The following is a 17652-nucleotide window of genomic DNA, read 5'->3' on the forward strand; positions in this document are numbered from 1 at the left end:
AACATGATTGCACGCTTGTACATGGTGAAAATGTTTCTTGGTTTTTTTACTTGCATAATTAGAAGTCTAGTCATGAGTAAAAGCATTTACTTCAATAATAGATTTGAAAGATAAGAGCATATGGAGAGCCCTATGTGGTAAAAAACGTTTGTCATTTCATCATTTTTGGTAGTAAGTGTTATCACTTACTTGTTAGGTGTCATAATTATGAGCTCCATGTCGACTTATGTTACTGTAAAAACGAGAGTATTGAGTACATATAAATCTATCTAGATTCATGGTTCATACACGTGTAGTTACGTAGTCATCAACTATTCAAATACTCGTATGAGCTAAAAATACTTATAATCTGTAAATGAAATAAAAGCTAATTGTTTCGTTTTCGGCTTAAAAACAGTACACAATGGTTGGTTTGTTTCTTTTTAATTTCGCGCAAAGCTACACGGGGGCTATATGCACTAGCCGTCCCTAATTTGCAATGGAGGAAAGGCAGCTAGTCGTAACTACCAACCGCCAACTGTTGAACTATTATGTTATCAACAAATAACGGGATTGGCCATCACATTATAATGAAAAAAAACAAAGGAAACTTGTGAAATATTCGATGTTCGTGAAATATATTTTTTTTCAAATTCTTACTTCGTTGTGAAATATGTGATATTCGTAATTTTCACTTCAAACTTCTAAGTTTATTAAAGAAGTTAAATTTGAAAACAATACTTCTAGCCACCTAGCGTCAGTCAACATAATTGCTAGCTGTATAGCGATAATAATTGTTTACTGATCAGTAGAATGAATAATAAGGTTGTGAATCACTCTACTACGGAATATACTGAGTATAAGTCCAAATTACTAGCCGATCACAGCTTCTGCGTTATGTCTGACGAACAGACATAGCAGCCCTGAAGATACATTTTAATAACATCCATTAAAAGTAAGGACCTGGGTTGGCCAGGTGGTTAGGATGCTCGACTCAGTCTGAAAGTCCGGGGCTCAAATACCTGTCTCACCAATCATTATCGCCCTTTAAGCTCTTGGGACGTAATAACCACCATTCATTTGAAAAAGAGTGGCCCAAGGGTTGGCAGACGATGACTAGCGTCTTTTACTGTTAGGAAGATCAAGCAAGGACCCTTGATCTAAAGGAATATTATAGTACATTCAGTCCTTTGGTGTATGGAGCAAAAGTATACACAGATTCTATGTTTCATTAAGTAATTTTCGTTGTTTGCTCTCGGAGATAAATATTCCAAGTAATTTAAACTTACTATATATTACTAAACTAGTGATGAGACTATAAAGATAAAGAAAATTTTGTTTTATAGACAGGTGGACAAACTAAGATAAAAAAGACACTTTTCGATGTGTATTCTGACTCATTTAAAATATTAATGTAGGTATAAAGGCGTTCCTTTAGAAACAAACATAAACAAACGCAAAATTAAAGAAGCCTTACTTATACAACAACTTAAACCCAAAATAAACCAATATAAAGGAACGCCTTTATACCTATATTAATATAATAAAATAAATAAAATTATATATTCAAACATCTAACACCGCCCTCTACATTCCGAAACTCAGTTACACAACCCCTTTCAAACATGTGGTCAGCTTCCGGTCAGTTACCTCTTTCTTTGTGAACCTGACGATGACCGAAGAAGGTCGAAACGTTGTTCGCTCTTCTATGTAAAATATTTTCTCAACCCAAACGAGCCGTTTTTGCATATAAATGTTTTCGATAGATTTTTCATGTTTTTCAGTATAGAAATGAGATTTTTATATCCTTCATATTTTTTATGTAAAATACATTTAGGTGTAGAATTAACAATTAATGACGATATCTAGCTGTTTTTCATTCAATTCTTGCTTTATAACTTCAACAAGAATTAGGTTTCAGTTAATAAAGTATGTTTATTTAGAATACACTAAAATAGATGGCGTTAAAATAACCGTTCAAATTACTTTTCACTTCAATAGGAATATCCACTGAAAGAAAAAAGGTACGTCTGAAACACTAAATTCTGGTGTTCAATTACTTGCTGTAGATACATCAAGTGACTTATTGTGGCTTTTTTCCCTAAGATAAATAAGAAATTTGATTATCAACGTTCATACATTTTGATACCCACATATTTGCATTAAAAGTTTTCATTTCTAACATGTATAGGTGTATTTTTTGCCCAGTGCCTTAAAACAAATAATTAAAAATTAATCGCTGGACTGTTTTACATCATACCTCACATATACAATCAAAAGTGTTACATATATAAATCGCTGGTACTAAACGCTTATAACTACATTGATATGAAAGGATTGAGTTACTATGTGGTGTGCTTCTTGTGTGTAAGCCTTAAAACGTTTTTATGTGTCTGCAATTAGTCAAATGTTCTTATAATTGTATAATTGTATTTATTTGTTATGATATAAAAGAGTGTTTAGGGTAGCTATCATTATTTAGTTTATTTTGTGAATAAATGTGTTAGGATTGTCTAGTTTTTATTATAACAGAGTTAAAAGCAGACGATTATTGGAAAATTGTGTTTGTAACTTATTGATGTTGAGAATATAGCGAGCAGACGGTATAGTAATAAACATAATTGGCATGAGATGAGCAGAGAGACAGACAACAACAATTACCGAAGAGAGAATTTTACTGTAGTAGAAGTGATAGGCCTAACATTTAATATGTTAGAGTAAGACTAACAGGAGAAAACGAAACATAAGTTATTCCGTCAAAGCGTGATTCTAAAGTAACTGAAACAGCTTGAGTACGCTTTAACAAAAGAAAGAGAGGATATTTTGAAGAAAGAAGACCAAATGATTATTGAAAGAGCAGTATAGTTTCGGTAACCAATGATTCAATTGTAAGTTAATTATATTCAGAATACAAGTACGATTTTGTTTGTTTGTTTGTTTTTGAATTTCGCACAAAGCTACTTGAGGGCTATCTGTGCTAGCCGTCCCTAATTTTGCAGTGTAAGACTAGAGGGAAGGCAGCTAATCATCACCACCCACCGCCAACTCTTGGGCTACTATTTTACCAACGAATAGTGGGATTGACCGTAACATTATAACGCCCCCACGGCTGAAAGGGCAAGCATGTTTGGCGCGACGGGGATGCGAACCCGCTAACCTCGGATTATGAGTCGCACGCCTTACCGCACTTGGCCATGCCGGGCCACAAGTGCGATAAAAATAGAAAAAGGTAGTTTGACTTGTTAACTGAAACATTAACTAATTGAATAGGGATAAGTGGAGTTTTAAATAGAAAAAGACAACCACATACTGTTAATGATATATCATTGTAGTGTTAAGAATTTGTTGTACATACGTTAAAGCTAAACAGATCATTATCAGACTCAAGTGATGAATTTGGCTCATGAATCAATTGTGAGAGGACACTAAAGAATAAAAAACTGCAGACAAAATCATCAATAACTTCCATCGACCCGGAGTCATCAGAGATGTGAGTAGATTTCGCAGGTCATGTGATATCTGCCAAAGGGCAATATCTAGAAGAAAGATATTCAAACTGCCATTGGGGGAGATGTGTCTCATAGAAGAGCCATTCAGCAGTGTAGCTGTGGACTTCATCAAGCAACTAACGCCTGTGTCTAACAAGAGTAACAACTATATGTTGACAATAGTCAGTTATGTGTCATTCTATAAAAACAATAGCACAGGTAAAGATAGAGACACAGAAAGTAGCAGAAATCGTCCTGGAGATATTTTTCATAGTAGGTTTCATCCAAGAAGAATCTTAAGTGACAGATAAACCCAATTTACTTCAGAACTGATGTAGGAATTGTATAACTCTTCGCCACCCACAATCCCAAGTCTAATGGTCTTTGCAGAGAGAGTCAATAGAATTTTGAAGAGCATGCTAAAGATGTGCCAAGACAGACCACGTTTCTGGAACAGGTACTTGCAGGCAGTATTATTTGTTTATTGAGAAATCTCTAAAGCATTACAGTATTTTCACCTTTTGAGTTACTGTATGGAAAAACAGTACGAGATACAATGGAAATGTTAAAAGCGACAGGAGAAGTATATTCAAAAGTGAGGAACACATATCAGTATGTGTTAGACCTCAAAAATTGACTGTAATTGACATGTCAACTTGCTTGATTGAGTTTATATGTAGCTCAAAGCAATCAGAAGCGTTTCTATGATAAGAAGGTCATGGATCAACATTTCAAGGCGAACATAAGATCTTAGTTTTTCTGCCTACAAACCACAGTGGAAAGGATCTTTCGAAGCACAGGAAATACCCAACACAATAGTCTTCAAGATGAACGTTTACAGAAAGAACAAGATGTACTATGCTAATTTGTTGAAAAGGTACTTCAAGAAGAAAGAGGACTTTACGGGTGCAGCTACTGGTATACAAATTAACATAGCAGATGGGGCTGTCATAGAAGTAGAATTTGAAAACAGTGACTTCACTATAAAAGATAAAGACATACTAAGCCTAAAATCGCTGACGAAAAATGAGAAGTACAAGGACGTCAACATGAATGTCAAATTGCCTGATAGGAAAAGGAAAAAAGAAGAGAATTATATTGTATCAGTAAACAAATAGATTAGGAAATACGGATTTCAGGCAATACAAAGTTAAGATGAATACAAGGAATCCCACAACGGAGAAGCCCGACTGGAGATCCTACCCTGGAATAAAGGAGCAGTAAATATTGGTGTAAACTATATGAGAAGACTTAATATGTGAGCTGAAAATAGCCTTTGTACATAGAGAAAATATATTATAACTATTTCTCTTAAAGAGGGGCTTATGTCATGATGTAAAATACTGTTTATTATATATATTATGAGGTAGTTTATTTGCTCTCGCCTAGTACAGCGGTATGTCTCCGGGTTTACAATATTAAAGTGAGGGTTTCGATTCCCACCGTTGGATGTGGTTTTACTATAAGAAAAACACACACATCTAGTTTATTTTATGGTTAAATATCTTATGATTGTTTTGTTTTTATTACAAGAATGTTAAAAGTAGACAATTACCGGAAGTTGTATTTGTAACTAATTGATTTCGAGAATATAGCGAGCAAACGATGTAGTAACAAACAAATAAATAGTGAGAGATGAGAGGGAAACAGATAACAGTAGAAGAGAATAAAATTCTAAAATAATTAAGTAGACTACAGTACAGTATAAAGAAGTCATTTTATATACATTTAACCAGTTTTGAATATATACATATTAGTTTGAAAACAAATGGAGTGCATGCTGTTTGTTCATTTATCATTGAAGTTACCGCCGAGAAGTAACAGATACCTGCTGTAGAAGAATCCAAAAACAAAAACACAGTGTGTGTATATATAAAGTTTGAGAATCATTGCTAAAACAAATTACAATAAAAGTATTGATAAATTATATCTAAATAATTATTATAGTTATTTTTAAGACTAACTGAATAAACATAAGTGAAGGGGGGGAGACAAGAAAACTCACTAATATTTTGTACATTATATATATATACATATAAAACAACTATGGAAAACCATTTTCTTGCGTAAAAAATTAATTAAGTCGCTTATACAGTTCCTAGTTACATTTTTTATGTAAATCCTGGTATCATAGTTTTAACACTTCCACGCTTTTATATAGTTATTATGGGGTTGTTCAAAACCGTACCACATATATATCGAAATTAATATTAAAACAAACCTCATAAAATATCGCCATTTATTAAGAACAAAAGCTGTGCTACACTATCATAATTACAACAGTAATTATTGTTTTTAATAGGGCACTGTATGTTTGTATTCGATAATTCTTAGTTACATTACTACATTTTATCTTTTCAAAAGCATCCAAAATACTGATTAACAACCAAATTATTTCCAAGTGGCTATTTCTAAATATTCTCCTTACCCATTGTTTCATCGTTTATACAAAATTATCTTCCAAATCAAAAGAACTAACAATAATTTCAATTTACTATCTACATGAAAATATAGAAATGTTAACTTACATTGTTTTGTTTATATACGTGGTGTGATATTTTCTGGTAAAACTAATACGCTAAAAAGCGCCTATATACAACAGGAAGTTCGGAAAGATATGTTTCAAACTAATACTGAGTTCTAGTGAAGCTAATTCATCCCGAGTAAGCAATCTTTATTCAGACAACAACAACAACAAAAACCAGTATATGTAATTTACTTTATGGACAATAGATAGTCATCTTTACTGGAATTGTGAATTGATCAGGGTGGCTATACTCTTTCAAAACTTATTTAACAGCTGATTAATTTACTTAAGTTGATAATACAAAATGATTACATTTCACGTGGTTTAGTTTAACATCAGACCCACAGCAATTAACATTACTCACGTGACTGATCATTTCTGTTCAAACATAAGGGAGGTTGTAGCCTTGTGATATATAACACTGAATAATAATACTACTGTCCACTTTCATGCGCGAGGTGTAGCTTTACAATCAGACTTCCATGAGCAAACTAACTGTTATATCCAAAAAATTCGAAAGGACAAAGGTAACTAGAATGATACCAATTTAATGAGTTTCAAAGGTTTCTTGGCCATGTGTTATGTGGGAACTCCAAATAAACAATGAATTTTGTGAAAAATTCTGCATATTCTACAAGCTTCTATACAAAAATACATATTGTGCTTGCATATCACAATAGTAAAGATTGCAAAAGCATCACACACGTTTAAATTCTATTAGGAAGACAATTCTTTCGTATCAATGCCGACTTTTTCTTTCGGTGGATTAGAGATGAATTTGAAGACTAACACTGAAATGCAGGATTCTATTTCGTATGATAGACCAACTACAAATAGCTCATTTTGTTACTTTTCTGTTTATTGCCTTTCCATTTTGACGACTGAGTTTTAAACCATGCTTAATAAAATTACTTCCCTACATAAAAAGTATAACTTATTTGTTGTTCCTTTTTTATTAAGAGGTTATTAGTTATGTCTTATATGTTATGAAATAACTTGTCATTGTTTAATGCAATTTTATTTCATTAACATATTTAATATAATTGCTAAAATGTCTAGGAATTACTTGTGTTAATTAAGAAACTTGTAGAATTCATGTACAGAAAATTTATAAATTCCTTTCAAATTTCTGTACACAGAGTTGGTGTTAATTTACTATTTAGCTTGCTAGTTGTTTCGAGTTTACAAGCGATGTCCCTAAACTACGCATTTTTATGTAACTAAAGAAGACCCAGTTGTTATCATGATTGTAGATTATAAACAAAGCTCCATAATTCAATGAATTTTATCTCATAAACGATATAGCATAGAAATGTGAAATTGCGCAGATCTATTAAAGGTACCATGCAAATACAAATACCGCAACTGTTGTCATATATTACCACTTAGTGAATCACTATGTTTCTTTCACATATTCCCATGGATATAAATGAGCCTGTCGATTGCTTTGCGCTTTATTAAACTAATATATGAAACTGGCAAGTATGCACAGAAGTAAATTAATAAATTATTATTAAACCAAAATATGTAATGCCAAAGTATCTCTTAGAATTAATATAAAATGTATAACATTCAGAGAAGCCTTGTTCCAGTATCATTGTCCATAACTTCATAGAAACATTTGAGAAGATAGATTACATTGTTAAAATTATGTACAGACCACTCACCGATTCCTACTTAAGCTATCGTTGAGATCAGCCATGCCATAGCAGAACAAACCAGTATAAGTCCAATTGATGCAGCAATGCAAGTAATGCTGCCCAATGTAACTGATGTATTGGTTTTTGCATTGTAACACTAAAATCAATTACCAGTGACAAGTCAATATCTTATAGACTGAAGAAGCATATTTTACTCTTTCTGAAAGTGTCAACACATGCAACTGCATTATCTGGTTAGAAACTGTGTTACATGTAACATTTCTTACACACTTCCACAGTGCTACTTCACAGTATGGTGTGGTTTCACAGTTGACGTTATTATTAGATCTTACTCTGAAGAACCATGTGCTCATGGACTTTAAATTTGCACAGTTAGTTTTGTCTCAGTACCATACAATGTTAGTAATACATGTGATTCGTATGCTGCAGTAAAAAAGTGTGATAGACACTATGTTTTTCATGCAAGATGGTGACTATCCACGTAATGGTAACCAGGTGAAACATGTCTTGCAGTAATACTCTCAGGTCGGAATCATTTCCTATCACTTCAACAATGCATTCATTCTTTCCTTAGGTTTTCCCTCTTCTACGTTTCTTCAGTTTATCTATTTATTATATGTCCTACTAAATAATCCACTAAGTCAATTTGTTTAAACTGCATAATAATGTTTGACAATTAACGTGATATAGAGATAACAACGGAAAAAAATATCTGGTGCATTAAAGTTGGATTCTTGTTGTATTGTATAATGACAGCATATGAATGTTTTGTTTATTTACATATACTATAGTTCCATCAAGCGTCGCTAATTATTTACATTCATCCATGTAATGCTTACTAATACAAATATTTGCCTATTCACATTAAAGTGTTTAAAATCTCTACATTTTTCTTATCTTTGAAAGTATTAAGCTAAAACTACATGTGGCTCTCTAATGATTTAAATTATTGTTAGATTTAAAATAACTGTTTGTTTACTGTGACGTACTTATACTAAGTATAAAACCGAAAAGCAATTTTTCTTTTTAAAGTAAACTGTTTTAGGGCTACAAACCTTTTAATTTAGATTTTCGAAAGCATATGTACGTTGGAAACTGGAAACAAATATTTCAACTAATTAAAGATTAATTTAAGAGTAGATAATAGTGGTGGCGCTACGAGCGCCAACCTATCCACGAACGCACTCTGAGGTGAACCGGTAGACTTTTTACCCGTACAGGTGCCGAATAAATTTTGTAAATGGGTGTAACGAAAGAAAGATTACCAACATTTAAAGTCTAATTGTTTTTTTAGCTTCTTACTTTAATGCAAGAGGATTTATCTGCAAACCGTAGTTACCCATATACTTTTGTCGAACCAACAGATGGATTTAATACTGGAACAAATAATGCAAGAACTATAACCTTACAACGGTAAGTGTGTTTTCAATCACAAACAATGCTTGCATCGTTCAGGCCATGGTCACCGGCACAGTCACCTATCACGGTGTGTTTCAGCGGCGTGGCTGCGTGGCATTATCCTTCTGGCGGTGTTTTTTTACCAAACAAAGTTGTTTGGTTGCATTCAAAGACAAAGCTGTTGCAAAAATCACAGTCATTCTATGATATTTTGAGAGCTGATGTAGATTTAAATTGTGATAGGAAGCTTAGCATAAGGAAATAAATTCTAAGAAACATTAAAACTTGTAAGTTAAGTACCTTGTACTTTTTCAGCAGATTTACTGGGCTTTTAGTAGCAGGTTTTATGGTACATTTTCATTATAACCTAAATTGTTAATGTCTAAATACTGAGAATGAAAAATGTTTAAATACTTTTAAGGTGAGAGCGTTTTATGTACAATTCTAAAATTAATAATTGAATGTTGAGTTTTTGATAAGTTATTTTCGATGGTCTTCATGTGAGAATTTTAATAGTATTGGTTTTTGAAAGTTTACAAAATAGCAAGAAATCGCGACATTTTTGCCTCTAGTTTATTTTTGCCAATACAAGCTAAACTATAACATTTAATATTTTCAATGAAACGATACTGTACATTTCTAAGACTAATGACTTAACAGATTCAACATATTTGTTGAATAACGTTTTATTCGTTTGGCTGTAGCATCCATCTTCCCTATGTGCTGAAATCAAAATGGGCGTTTGATAATTCTGTTATACCAATACAAGAAACACTTGCCTGTCTTAGTATCTGTCACGATTACCAATAATGTCTAGCGCTTTTTATTTTAAATTACTGCTAACTTCTGTGTATTATTTTTTGTAGTATGTCTACAAAATACCTATTTCTTATTAATTTATGTTACCACTTTTAGGTAAAGCTACAATGAATCAATAGGCATCTTGATTACAATGACAAATCACACTTATTTAATTTACACAGTATAAGATTCACTAGTTACGTATGCCCTGTTATTATAATCTACATTTGAGTAAAAACAGTGTGATATGAAGATATGTTTATGTATAATTACTTAATCTACAAATTTTATATAATATGTTGATAAATTTGCTAATTTTTATGTAACTTAATAATTATTCAATCTTATGATTTCCACTACCTTATTACTGTTATAGTTTTGTGATAAATATTGATTACTAAGTTGATATTTATAAAAAGTAATATACGATTTAATATACGACTTGAATTAAGCTGACTAATTTGAGAAATTTGTTCGTTTGTAGCCATAACAGTGTATCAGAACAAGTGTATTGTATTGTATGTTTGTCTTTCATATGTCAGTAAACTGTTTCTTCATAATTCATTGTTTAAGAACTAGATTTCGACGTGCGTTTGTATTACTCTGAGACGTCAGAGTAATGGAAATGATCATTATAAAAATCCTACTAATAAAACCGTAATAGAGCATGCTCCAAAATGGTGAGAGCATAATTAATACCTTATGATTGGTTATTTTCACCAGTTTATTACAAAAACATAAACAAATGTTTCATCTGTTATATTTCTGGATGTCCCACTCTGCAAAGATTATTATGAAGTTTTGCAAGTAAAAATGTAGAACGAAAATATGTAACACGATTCCTACTGTTGTTTCAACAATATGAATAATTTATTTAGTGATAAAGAATAGTAAATCTGTCAATTAAATAATAGAGAGAATGCCGTTTCAGATATGTGACAGATTTACTAACATACACCTACTTTAATATCAATGTTTATTTAAGTTAAATTTATATTGAGAGACCCCCGCCTATTCAATAAATTGTAGGAAATTTTCGAGTTTAAGAAATTACAATATGCGCGTGTGCGTAAACACTGGTGTATCTTTTGTATTGTTGCGTAAGCTGAACTTTTGGGAAATTCTCCTCACTCCTGTAAGTATAATCAGCGTGACGCATCAAGAGGCAATGTGTATATTATTGGTTTCCTATAACTGGGGTACTATAAATCTGAGAAGCTATAACTGTGATTGATATAACACTTATAAATCGAAATCTTCAGATATATGATCAAGAACATTTATAGAGTTCGAACATTATAAACCTTTTAACATCAGCGGATTCACATCGGACATTAGTATTTTTATGAAAAGATTATATAAATTTAGCAGAGGATAACTCGGCGTGTGGCAGGCAAAGAACGCAGCTAATCAGCTATCTGTTAAGTGAATTACCTAAATCAACTGCAAATTAATTCACTCTTCGTGAACCCTCGATAAAATAAGGAATTTCTAGACCAGATAGAAGGATCAATATTGTTTGTAAGTTTTAAAAAACTTTTGTATATAGATCATTATTTATAAATTGTGTTATTGTTTGTGTATTTTTATTAAAAATTGTGTGTATCAATCTTGTTGGCAAACATAAATTTCATACATATCGACATTCATTTCATTAATAAACCTAAATTATCATTTAACTGAGTGTTAGGCTATTTGAAATTGTAATACGTTATGTAATAAACCGGGAAGTTGTCTGGCATAAATTATAATACGTAACAGCTGTAAAGGCTTTAGTTGCTGTCAAAATATGACTAAAGAAATTCAGAATTTGGGTGTGTATGTGGTCTTTAAGGGTTTTCTCTTTCTTTTATTTCAAGGCTACTAGCCATGAGAAAGTTCGTAACCATTGAAAGATTGTCATTGTTGTTCCTGTCTCTGCGATGAATATGATTTAAGAGATAATTCAAGAAATTGTGTGGTTATCAGTTTTACTCCTGCTGTTGATATGTTCGAATTTGTAGTTAACTATCAGTTCGAGCTTATCTTGAAAGATGAAAATCCATTTGACCCCATTATTTTGCAAAAAGGTACGTGCGTGTCCTCTTATAACAGGGAAACTGTTGGATGGATTAGTACCAAACTTGGCATGTACCCTTAAAACCCTGGAGAAAAGACAGAAAGACGACGTTTATATTCGCCCTCCCTCCCACTGTCACCTTTCAGGTTCACAGTATTTTCCCGTGTGGTGAACATTACATAAGAAATTCAACTTCTTAACGAAATACCATGAATACTATGTTAAAATTCTGTTTCTTGTCTAAATATTTTTGTCAGAGTGTGATTAAAATATTTTGTTTTTAAAAACGTATATGTAGTTGTTTATTCAAATATACGAAAAAGAAGTAATACATTAGTGTAAAAATGATGTATCACCGAGCTAGATTAAAACAATACAAGTAGAAAGGATTAAACCAAAGGTCAAACTTTGTACCCAATTTAAAAAGCAAAGGTTAATATTGTGTGGACATTTTTCTGAAGAGGTTAATCTGGGTTGTGAAATTGTGTGAATATATTTGTATATGTTTTTGTATGTCTGTAATCTATTCCTCATATCAGGGTTTTTTTTTTATATATCTGTTTGAAGGGAATGTTATATGCATATTGATATAGCTTTTAAGGCATTCCAGTGTTGAAGATGCAATGTGTCTATAAATTTGATCTTGTTTCTTAAGATTTGTTTACAATTGTATCTAACAGTGCAGTTTTAATAAGATCTAGCTTCTTCACACTAAAACTTACATTCTAAAAGTAAAACCCTCGCAATTTAAAAGTTCTAAACATTTCAGGAAAGGAAGGTCAGCTTATGAAATGGTATGAACCACTGCAGTTTTCCAACAAGACATTCCAGGACCAGGATGTATTGTTTGGTATATCGTTTTCTGTCAGTAGCTCACATAGTGATCTGCTCAAGCGTGGATGTTATACCAGCACTAGTCTATATTATGTCTGAAAACAAATGCACAACTTGCAGTGCATTTGAAGTTTAGTTGAGGAATGTACAAAGAATATGACCTCAGCATCGAAACGTAAACTCGGAAATTTATTCAGGAAATTTGATGTGTTTGCATAACTAGATGGCCAACTAGGCTGTGCAAAGTTGGACCTCATCACCTTGATTTTGGCTGATGATGGAAATACTTTGTTTTTCAATCTTCTCTCAGCTGAAATAGACAGAAGACACTGGCAGTATATATCTGGCTTTTTGTGGCTGATAAATACCAGATATAAAACGAACAGTCTGCTCTGAAGGTCAGTAGATAAGCTGGTGATTACTTCCTAATCAGCATGGCTGCTTTTTAAACAGTTAGAATAAGCAATTCACTTTAAAAATTAATAATTTGATGAAGTACCATTTATTTCAGCTCTCAACTGGTGTTTCACCAAAGAATGTTTGTGCAGTACATCCAGTGATAGCTGTTTACTTGTTTTACTGTTGGGACAGTTTGTTGGATAAAAATTAATAACAGGAAAGGCATTTTGACCTTTACTTTGTAAACTGTTCACTAATATTCAGTACCGAAATATAAGTCAAATATTTGTGATAATTGCTCAAGCTACCTAGTTAATTGTATTAGAGCTCTCAAAAGACCATGCAAAATTCGTTATGTACATAGCAAAGACAGCTGAGATTGTTAAATAAAATTGAAGGCAAGAGTTTACAGTTGAATTAAGCTATTACTAATGGCTAAGGATTCTGACATACAAATTAAAAGAACTTTGAAATTTTTGCTTCCCAAGCACCCCAATTAAAATTCATGTCGTATGTTGTTGAATATTTGCATGTAAAAACTTTCTGAGTGAATGTTCAATCATGCTCACAAGTCAGTAAAACTTTGTATTGGATCACTATGCAAGTTTGTACCCAGTGATGAAAGCAACTTTAATTTCTTATTAATACAGTAGAACTGTTTTCCCATTGCCTCACCCTCACACCTATACACATTTTGTACAAATCAATACTGCTCATTTATGCAGAACAAAGCCACAATATTTGAATATACACATTTTAATGCTAACAACTACTACAGTTAATATGAAGGAAATGAAATGAATTCGCTTAGGTTTAAGTCGAAAGATAAGATGATTTTGACAGAATAATTTACTGTTAAGTGGTAATGGCCAAACCATCTTACTTTCACCAGTGATTATGTGTCATAGTCTAACTATATGGATCTGTGCTTTAACACAGCTTGTAAAATTGGCAACAACTATATAAATTAGGCAAAATTTGTATAAATTTCTAGGTTTAGCCTAACTTAATTTTCGTTTTTATCTGATGCAATAGGTTTATCCAACCTACCTGATGGGAGAAACATGGCGATTTGAGCTCATTCCTATATTATGATTGAAAAATAATCTTGCTGTTGCACCACATGTGCCTAGTACATTGGATTACGTGTAATTGACGACAACAAATATGATATAGATGAATATTTACAGGAGAATAGACCATTTCTGTTTATTTTTTATTACTTTTATTTCTGTGATCTCGTTCAAGTTAGCGGTGTAATTCTATAAGATATTACATCATGCTTTTATTTGCACCTTGTTGATCACAAAAAGTACGACTGATGGTGATACTGGTTGTCATGAAAACCATTGTAGCTCTGGAACAGTAACTTCATGAAGTGGTTAATACGTGAACATGGATTTGTAAATATGACAGCGTGAGGTGTTTTCAATAACATAGTAGTTAGGGCATTGCCTGAGACACATGTTTGATTGGTTGCCTCACAGGAAAGAGAGGAGTAGAGACAATAATGTTATAGTTCCACGAAATTAACTAAACTTTACTAAAGGACACTTTACTAACCCATGAAGTGACACAGGATAGCATATCTATATGATAAGTGCTCTAATTGTTTGTCAGAAAAGCATTAGATGGGAGATGACGCTATTGAGGACAGTTACCGTAGATTGTAGGTTCATCAGTTGATTAATTAATAGTATTTTACCTTACTTGATTGGCTTACATTTTACATATATCTGCCCCGAATAAGATGGAATCTTTGTCATAACGTCTCTAAATACTATGCAGTAATTTAACATATAATCTTACTCTTTTGCTAGTTTGGCTTTATCAATTAAATGCTATTTCTTCACTATACAATTATGATTTGTATTTATTGTGTACAACAGTGAATGAGTTCTTGACAAAATATTACATTTTAGAGATGTTGACAGTTGCTTTATAGCTTACACTTACGTATTATATATATTTTGCAAAGGTTGATAGTGCTTCAGTGGGCAAACTGTGTTACTAAAGTTCTATAGGCAGACGGTGATATTAAGGATGTGTAGGTGTACATGTTACTATAAGTAGATACTGTTACTAGGCGTATTGTGTACGTCTTAGAAGGTAAATGGTGTTTCTATAGGGGATTGTCTTACTAAAGATAGGCTGCTGTGATAGATAGTGTTTATATAAACAAGTAATTAAATAGGATGATGAGCTTGTTATAGAGTGTTTCAGTTTATGTTTAATTACGTTTCCTAAAAGTTAAAAGTAAAACTTATTTTAATGAGACAGTTATTATAACAGTGTAATACATATGTCAGTTTTTACTGCATATACTATCACAATGTATCCATTCTTTGCACTTAGCAACTACTGTAGCCAGTAATTTACCTTACATATTTTATCAATTACCTGTCATTATTTGTATAAAACACTTCACTACTTCATTAGTTCTATAGCTTTTGCTCAGTATCTAATTTAAAAAACAGTTTTGCATTTTCAGAAATTTTATGAGTAAACTTGTTAATTTATTTGTTTTTATTATTTTCATTTCTACATTTAGTATTTAACACCTGAAAGGACGATTTTTTTAATCTCTAAATAATATACAATAATATTCGTGTTTAGCTCTATAACTTGATTTGTTCTATTAAAGTTTACTTTTATACGATCTGTGTAAAAAAACAAACTTTGTTTAACTATTAATATTTTATGAAACTATATTCTTACCTTTCTGTAGATATTTTCATTTTGAACATTATATGAACTACTACATATAAATGCTCTTTATGCTTCTATCTGAGGTCATTAACGTTGAACACAAATGATAGAAAAGTAAACACATACAGTCATTAAATGGTGTGAGCATTTCACTTCCATTGAATATTTAGTCTAACTTACAGTTGATGGTACATTGGGTTTTAATAATAGAAGAGGCTAATAAAATTCAAAGTTCAGTATATTAGAGAAGGTTCTATAAAAATAAAAGTTGAACAAGTCAATTATAATACATTGTGTATGTTGCTATTTATGATTATACATCCATTAGTAACATTTCTATCCCATACCAATATTTATATTATACTTAATATGAAAAATAAATTATTCAAACTTTACTTAATCGTGTATTTCTGCATATATTCAAAAACAGTAGTTTATAAATTTAATGTTCACTATACTTTAACTTAACTAGTGATAGTCAGCTTTTGTATGTCACCGAATTCAACATTCAGTAAACATGGTTTACTGGTTCTTTTACTTTAGGCCCAAAATAGTAAAGTGGTTAGGGTGCTTGACTCACAGTCTGAGGGTCGTAGGTTTGAGTCCCATCTCACCAAACATACTCGTCCTTTCAGCCGTAGGATGTTATAATTTTATAGTTAATCCCACTATTCGTTGATAAAAGAGTAGTTCAAGGGTTAGCAGTAGGTGGTGATGAATAACTTCTTTTCCTCTAGTCTTTCACTACTAAATTAGAGGTAGCCCTTGTGTAGTCTTGTACGAAATTTGACTCAAATAAACAAATCTTTCACTTTGTGTAATGATACAAAATAATAAATGTGTATTCATGATATTATGTTTCTCGATATTTGATGGGGTCTATACATTTCAGTTAGTTTGGCTCCAAGTAATTTTGAATGAATTATTCATGATTCTAATAAATATGTTTAACCATCTAATACAAGTCTCCATGTAGATATGCTGTCATCTAAATAAGACTGTTGTCACACATACTGAAACGTATATTCACAAAAATAAGTCAAATCTCAGACTTAATAAAATACTCAAACATTTATTAACAAAACTTCAAGATATAATATTTACATAAACACCTTAATTTATAAAATACATGATTTGCTTTCATACAGGTTTTGTACATTATATCCTATTACTACTTGTTTATTTCAGTTCAGTATGGAATATTTTTAATATAGTTTATAATAAAACAGTTAATGTACAATTCTTGTATTTTATTGTGTCCTTCATACTTTAAACTCAAAACAGTTTTATACTCGCTACTCAGTAAAATTAAACTGTGACCAATATACAGAAAATCGTTTACATAGTCCAAAAAATAACTCATCTTACTTTGATAATTCATCAACAACTTAACTGTGCTCTGTTCAAATTAAAGGTCAAATTGCAAATAATTACATGTTTAGTTTCTTATTATATGATCAATTACACATCATACATCTCAGTTTCTAACAAATATGTTTGAACAACAAATTTCAAGCTATAGAAAAACGACTTTATCTGGGATTTATTACAAATAATGTGCGTACAATATCATTTTGAAGTTTTTAAGAACAAAATCTGTAAACGTTCTTGATAAAACATATCAATTTTGTTTGCTTCTTCGATAAAATATTCCTTTACGTTTTATATGTACATGACCTTTACTATTTATCATTATAGAATATGCTTTACATCCAAAATAAGTTATATATAACTGAAATTAACCGTCAGTGAAAAACTAATTTACATTTTTCACTTTACATAAGGATACAGAAAAAC

The 17652-nt window shown here is 31.6% G+C and overlaps 1 protein-coding gene across 3 annotated transcripts in view; it reads left to right on the plus strand.

Annotated features, from left to right (window-relative positions):
- The first annotated feature begins 8871 nt into the window (after positions 1–8871).
- ck (unconventional myosin-VIIa ck) overlaps positions 8872–17652 on the plus strand; it is a 129913-nt gene continuing 121132 nt past the window's right edge. For all 3 annotated transcript variants that reach the window (XM_076484705.1, XM_076484707.1, XM_076484708.1), the window contains exon 1: positions 8872–9068. The gene's annotated coding sequence lies outside the window, so the exon portion shown is untranslated. The remainder of the gene's footprint in view (positions 9069–17652) is intronic.

The sequence above is a fragment of the Tachypleus tridentatus genome, chromosome 13 (genome assembly GCF_004210375.1).
Source record: "Tachypleus tridentatus isolate NWPU-2018 chromosome 13, ASM421037v1, whole genome shotgun sequence".
In the NCBI taxonomy this organism is placed as follows: domain Eukaryota; kingdom Metazoa; phylum Arthropoda; class Merostomata; order Xiphosura; family Limulidae; genus Tachypleus; species Tachypleus tridentatus.